The 6,789-nt window shown below is 44.1% G+C and overlaps 1 pseudogene; it reads left to right on the forward strand.

Annotated features, from left to right (window-relative positions):
- The first annotated feature begins 2,437 nt into the window (after nt 1-2,437).
- LOC127346764 (protein CYPRO4-like) lies at nt 2,438-4,408 on the forward strand (annotated as a pseudogene).
- The last annotated feature ends 2,381 nt before the right edge of the window (nt 4,409-6,789 follow it).

Here is a 6,789-nt window from a genome sequence, read left to right on the forward strand (position 1 = left end):
GCACTGCAGTTTTTTCTAACAACTACTCTTTGAGGCATTCTGATGGGATATTATCTGTGTAGGATTTCAGTTCGATTATGTTTATGATTGGACTGTTCTTAAATATCAGCAGTCACAGATGATCAGTGCATCCAGAAGTTCAATTTGCGTTTATCTGTGGTGATAAATGTCTGGTAGATGTTCCTGTTCTGGTGTTTTACACCGCTGCAGTAGGACATCTTGGAGACGTGTGACGTGTCTCCAATTACAAGTTGTCTGGTAGATGTTCCTATTCTGGTGTCGAGAATGAATGCAAGGATACCATGCAATATTTCCATGTGCGCCTATGATCGATTTCTATAGTTATTCAATACAGCCTTTTAAAAAGTGCTTATAATTTTGGAATGTGCCGAGGGGTATGTATAAACTGCTATCTGATACTGAAGTGGTCCACTTTATATTGATTGTTTCCTCATTACGCCTGGGATCTAATCTTCATAATATTATGCACCGAATCTTATATGTTTGGAATTTCAATACAAAAACCGTTGAATGGTATTATATTGGTAGCTCCTTTTATCACTGTTATGAGAGATAAACATTGGCATGAGCTCCACGGGGTCGTGCGTCAAGGCGCACATCTAAATCTAGTTACTATAGTTTGGTTGGGTCAATAGCTCGCTATCAAAACTTCCTCTGAGAATTGGAACTATTCGTCAGTTGTATATTATGCACGTTGCGCTGACCTGATGATTGACTCGATTGATGTTTAATCACAAAGAGTCTAAAACAGGAACATCCTCGTGAGAATGTGAGGCGTCAGGATGTGTAGTCGAAGCTGAAGCTAGTTACTAAGCAGTTCGTGAGGTCAACCCTTGAAGTTGCAGTAACTTACCACGTTTTGATGGAGTGATGTGCAGCCAAGAAGTTTCTCCTGTGTTGCACCGCGCATTAGACAGACAAAACCACTCATCCACCTCGCTTCATCCTTCATGACTTCACTGCTGTTGCCAACGCTTGTCGCCACATCTCGCCTTCGTTAGGGAGGCTCGTCGTCGTTGAGCCTGAGGAGGAGGGGGCCTCACAGTTGACCGTCATTACCACTGTGGAGAAACGTGATCGGTCCCTCGGCTTATGCTCCTTCACGCTAGAATAGGGGACTCTTTTGGTTTTGGGTTGAACAAGAGCACTCATCAACCAATTGTTGGAATTGAAGTGAAGAATAGGAAGCTTGCTACAGGTATAATTTGGTTCAGCGTTTGGAACACAGGATATAAATCGTCTTCCTTTACTTCATAGGAGTTACAGGAACATCCGTTCCTCCATCTTTTTCCGCTGAAAGAGCGAATATAGGGTGGTGCACTCGGGTGCACCATACCCTGATATTTAAAATATTCAAATAACCCTATTTAAATGTGTCAAAAATATTGTAATAATTCACGCACATACATGTCACCATGCTACTTACTCGCGTCAATTTTCAAGGAAAAATTCGAATTTATGTGACCTACACAAAAAAGAGAAGATGAATTTTCGCTATATTGTGAATAGCACGTGTATACTACTATATTATGAACAGTACATCTTATTATTTTTGTGTAGGCTACCTAACTTAATATTTTTTATAATCAATACCACATATATCTCTACTACTTAAAAAACACGAAGCGGTTCCGTCGTCAGACAATACATCGTCCGTCGTCGTTTCGTCCAACCCTTCCTCAAATCCCGTCGCCCTCACAGTGTGGCTAGCTAGGTCAGTAATGCCACATTGTGGAATCATCTTACTTTCCCCATCCACCGCTCCCATCCATCTACATTAGCTTTGAGAGGCGGAGTGCTCTGACCGGGCCGCCGACGACCTCTCCGCCAGGGTAGCTGGCCGGAGCTGGTCTAGGTCTGGTGCCGGAGTAGTTTTTAGGGTTCCTTTGTAGTTTTCTCTTCTTGTTTCGGCTGATGTCGGTGTTTGGGCGGTTGCCCTGTAGTCTAGGCGGAGCTTCGGATCTCCTCCACCAGATCCTTGCAGTTCTAGGGTTGCTGCTCCTCCGGTCGGAGCGCGGTCTATTCAGCAGCGCCGCCGCCTTCTCCAATAAAAAAGGTGGATTTGAGATCTAATATCCCTGGCTATGAGGTGGAAGGACTCCTATCCGGCCATGGTGGCAAGGAGGAGTACTGCGCCGGTGTAGCAAGGCTTGATGTCTTCCCTCTTTAGGCCGGCCGTGGTGGCGAGGTGGAGAAGAAGACCGGTGAGCCGATTTTCCCTCTGGAGCTCGGATCTCTCTCTCGGCATCGAAGCTGCTGCGTCTGCAAGTGTTCACCACTCTTCTCCCTGGCCGGCCGTGGAGGCGGGGAGGGAGCGGTCGTGGTGGACTTGCTGAAGCAGCTGCCAAGGTGCTTGCCTTCGAGGTGCTATGGAGTCTTGCGTTGCAAGCTCCTCCGAGCGAAACACACGACGGCGATGCTCGCCGCCGTGATCTCTGGCCGGCAGGGCGGCCCGTTCTCAACCTCCTCCTTGGAGGCCTTGTTTGGTTTCTTCTGCTGGAGCTCGACAAGGAGCTTTCTCCAAGTGGTTTGTCCCCGGAGTCAGCTCAACGGCCAGCGGCAAGAATCAATCGCCGGAGTAGGGCTTCCGAGCGCCCAGCTCTCTGATCTCGGCGGTGACGCCTTGAGGTCGCCGGCGGTCGGTGGCGGAGGCACCAGAGCACTGGATTGCTTTTCATCTTTAGGTGCTAGGGTGTTTTTTGTAATAACGAGGGCCCTTTCTTCAAATTTCTGGTTTTTTCGTGCGAGGGATGTAAAAGGGCCTTTGTGTAAATTGTACCTGCCACATGTTTAATAGAGGTTCTCTCGGGTCTTCTAGACCCCGCTGTTGTTCAAAAAAAAAAAATCCCGTCGCCCTCGATCAGACTTCCCTCCCCATGCCACATCGCCGCCTCTGTCGCTTCTCTGCACGCCTCAACCGCGTCTTGCGCCACACGCAAGCCTGGATGAGGACGCCCGCGACGACCTTCTCTTTCGGCTGCTGCCGTGAGTCCTGTACCCCATAGTATGTACCTCTGCCGCCGCCTCCCCCAATTCCCACCAACACCGTGCCGGAGGCCTGCACCCAGAACCATAGATAGTTCAGCCGACCGCGCGGAGAGGTCTCGGATAAGAGTGGCCTCCCCACGGCCCGTCAATGTCGCAGACTGCTCCTCTTTTTTTTTTTGTCCCAGATTGACTGCGCCGATGCCTTGGAGACGGATAAGAGGAGTAGAGATGCTGCATCGCAGAGTCACGTCGCGGCGAAGCTCGTGGAGATCTCGGGACCAGGTAGAGGTGGTCATGGGCTCATGGCGGCCCAGAAGCTGGCCGAGATTGACACCTTCGTCGCAGAAATCAACGCCGGTCTGGCCAAGGCGGAGGACGGGACGACTTCAGCTCTCCCCGGCCTGGGACCTGATCGAGGAGGAGGCCGACGACGACAGCATCATCCAGATCCTGACGCTCGCTGCGCTCCACAGCAGGTTTTTGGTCGGTGGCGCTGGGATAGAGGTGCTCAAAAACTTCCGCCACAACATGCACGGGGAGGGCGTTTCGGCGAAGATCTCCGGCGGCCGCGGTGGCAGTAAGACCAGCTCTTACTCGATGGTGAAGAAGGCCCTGCTTATGCGCAGCGAGGCAAACATGCTTCTCATGAGCCCTGGAGACACATGCGCTCCTCATTCCAACGGCGTCCACCATGTCGACATGGAGACCAGGAAGGTTGTCAACAGAGTGGCGATTCCAGAAGGATGGAACTAACATCACAATTCGAGACATTGCCAACGACAGTAAAAGCGTGCAGCTTGAACCCTTGGGAGCAACCTTCTTGGGACTGGATGACAACTGGGTCTTCAGGTGGGATATTTAGGATGCGAGGGGCAGTGCTAGACAGTGGTAGCTCCTCTGAGTCAGCGGTGCTGCATTGTTGGCAGGGCCATCAGCTCTCACATGGCATCAACTTGCAAGTACAGTACTGGGAATGGTTCAGTTGTTGTTGGTTCCGTGGATGGCAAGATCAGGCTCAACTCAAAGATTTCGATGAGGATGGCGAAGACAGTGTTACCTGAGCTTGGATCACCAATTACTCATGTGGATCATGTGGATTTTACTCATGTGGAGTACTTGGTATTGATTTGCACCGTCATTATGGACAAGGTGGGAAAGATAATACTGGGTTCAGTGGGCTTACGGGAAACATGATCGCAGCACCTAGCTTGCTGAAGCTAATTCCACTTGCTTCGATCTTGGCTAGGAATGACAGAGAATTCCATGGTGGACAGTTATCAAGGGTAAGTGTCAGACTGTTAGGGAATCAATGCTGCCAGAAATCAGTTAATATTTTGGTCTTTAACATATGTACTTTGTTTTGAAACATTTTGTTCTTAATGTACCACAGCTACTGTAATCATAAGAGGCGCATGCTTACAAAGTTTTTCGTCCGTACATCAAGTACAATACTTAAGCTTCATATGAAAAAATGTGAATCCCATGCTTCATATACTAGGTTGATGTCTAGGTCCAGCCAATTTCCGGTATGCCATAAAGGAGTTATTTTCCTAACTATTTCAACCTGAGTATATGCTCTTGATCTATGAAATGTATCTTCTATAAAAATGTACATGCATGCTTCATGTCTTAAAAGAAGTGTTTTAGTTGAAAGATATTAACATGAACTTGTAAAGATTGACAGTGGAAGTCATGTATTGAAAAGTTATGAACATGTGCTTTTTGGAATTGGTTATGAACAATCAGTGATGCATAATTTATTCTTCATTTCTGGCCTCTTCTAATATGTACTTGCGACCTTTTTACTAGGAACAAGAATATTTCTACCTTATACATTCAAAACAGAGATAATGCTCAAAGTACAAGGTGGACATGTTCAAATAAGTTGTGCCTGTCTTCTTCGGTACTAGCATTCCTGCATCTTGCACTCCATAGCACCGTATCTTTCTTTTATCTATGTGGGCACCACTGGCTCAAAAGTGAAAATCAAGATGATTAATTATGTATTTGGTAAGGGGTCATGGTTTAGTAAGTTAGTCTTATTGTGTTCAATTCAGTTTGCTTCTTCATTTAGAACTTGTCACAAGTAATTTAGTGTTTTTGAGTCTGTTGCCAGTATAGGTCCAGGACTTCTTCGTTGTTGTAGAAACTAGACAAAAATTGCTTTGATTTATTACATGTTGGGAGCATCATCCAATGACGTTGAATATTTAGTAGTTTCGGATGGAATTGCCAGTGATATATCTTCAGAGTCATCAATTACACTGAAACAGACTGGCCAGTTCTCTTTACCACTAGCTACGGACAAGTGATACATATCTGAGGTCCACTATTATTATTTATCTTTAATACTTGATTTGTTACAAAGTAGAGGCCATTGTAAAACACTGATGTTGTGTTTTAAAAAGTTAGCTACTGAAGCTAATTTAAGTATACTGCATCTCTTGCAAGAAGTTTGTACTAATAGGTCTGTTATGCTTCTTAACAATTATTTGTTTTATGTTCATCATACTGAATTTAGATGTAGCCTTTGCAAAATGAGTTGTATATTTTCTATGTATTGAATAGCGTTTCATATAATTGAGTAGTGTCTCGGAATATTTATTGTTTTGCAGGGTACTCTTCGTTTCTTGGATTAGTTATTGACGAACTACATCACTGTGTCAAAGAATTAAGGATGATGAAGAAAAACATGGAAGCTGTGACATATTTTCTTTGTCTCAAAGCTGCACCGGAGAGCAGTAAGTGCACATATCAAATGGTCCTTAATGTATGGAGATGTATTTAATCTTTAACATTGTAGTACTAATAATCAATTTCCTGTTATTTAAGATGACTTTTTGTGTAGTGGGAAATCAACTTTTGAGGTCTACGTCTTTGCAAACACTGTCCCCTGGTTAGTAGCAGCGTGCACTTATAGGTTTCTTAGTAAAACATTAATAGATACTAGTTGAGTGCCCGTGCGTTGCCACGGCTCATTATATTTATTTACCGCAGAACATGTATAGATATAGAAGTGAAAATTGTATGAATAGACCGTACAAGGATAATTTCAAAATATGCTTTTGCATACAACCAAACTGCTGAAGGATTGTTCAAAGAATTTTGCTTTGATTAAGCATACAACCAAACTGCTGAAGGATGGTCATATCCTAAAAGTTCCCAATACTTCAATCTTCAATATTATGCTTTCTCTCGAACAACCAAATCGCCGAACAAATAACTTGCTAGAAAGTTAGTATGAATGCTAGGAACTCGTGGGAAAACATAAGTACATGAGCAAACACTACATTCTTCATTCAGCGAGCACCGTATACTAACAAATGGCAAACAAATAAATCCTTGATCTAAGCAGTCAAACAATTTTCCGCAGTAATAATGATTCAATATTAGAGAATACAACTGATTTCTGAAATATAATTCAATAGAACCAGATTTTTCTTTATAGTGTACCAAGAAAATAAAAAAGAAGGCCATATTGGCGTCACATAGACTATATGATTGGTTCATATGGTTACATAAACCAAGGATGAGTTGTTATACACCCTCCATCAATGAAAGGATGCCAGATATTTGTCTAAATTTAGATGTATCTACACTCTAAAGAGTGTCTAGATACATATAAATTTAGCTAAATTTGCGACATCCTATTATGGACAGAGGTAGCAGTAAAATTCGTCATAAACTATATTTTTCAAAGCGCATACTTTAGTGGACTGCAACTAAAGTAAACAATAATGAACATGGTAAGTATGCCAATACTAAAGTCTTAAGGAACAC

The sequence above is a fragment of the Lolium perenne genome, chromosome 4 (assembly GCF_019359855.2).
Source record: "Lolium perenne isolate Kyuss_39 chromosome 4, Kyuss_2.0, whole genome shotgun sequence".
Classification (NCBI taxonomy): Eukaryota; Viridiplantae; Streptophyta; class Magnoliopsida; order Poales; family Poaceae; genus Lolium; species Lolium perenne.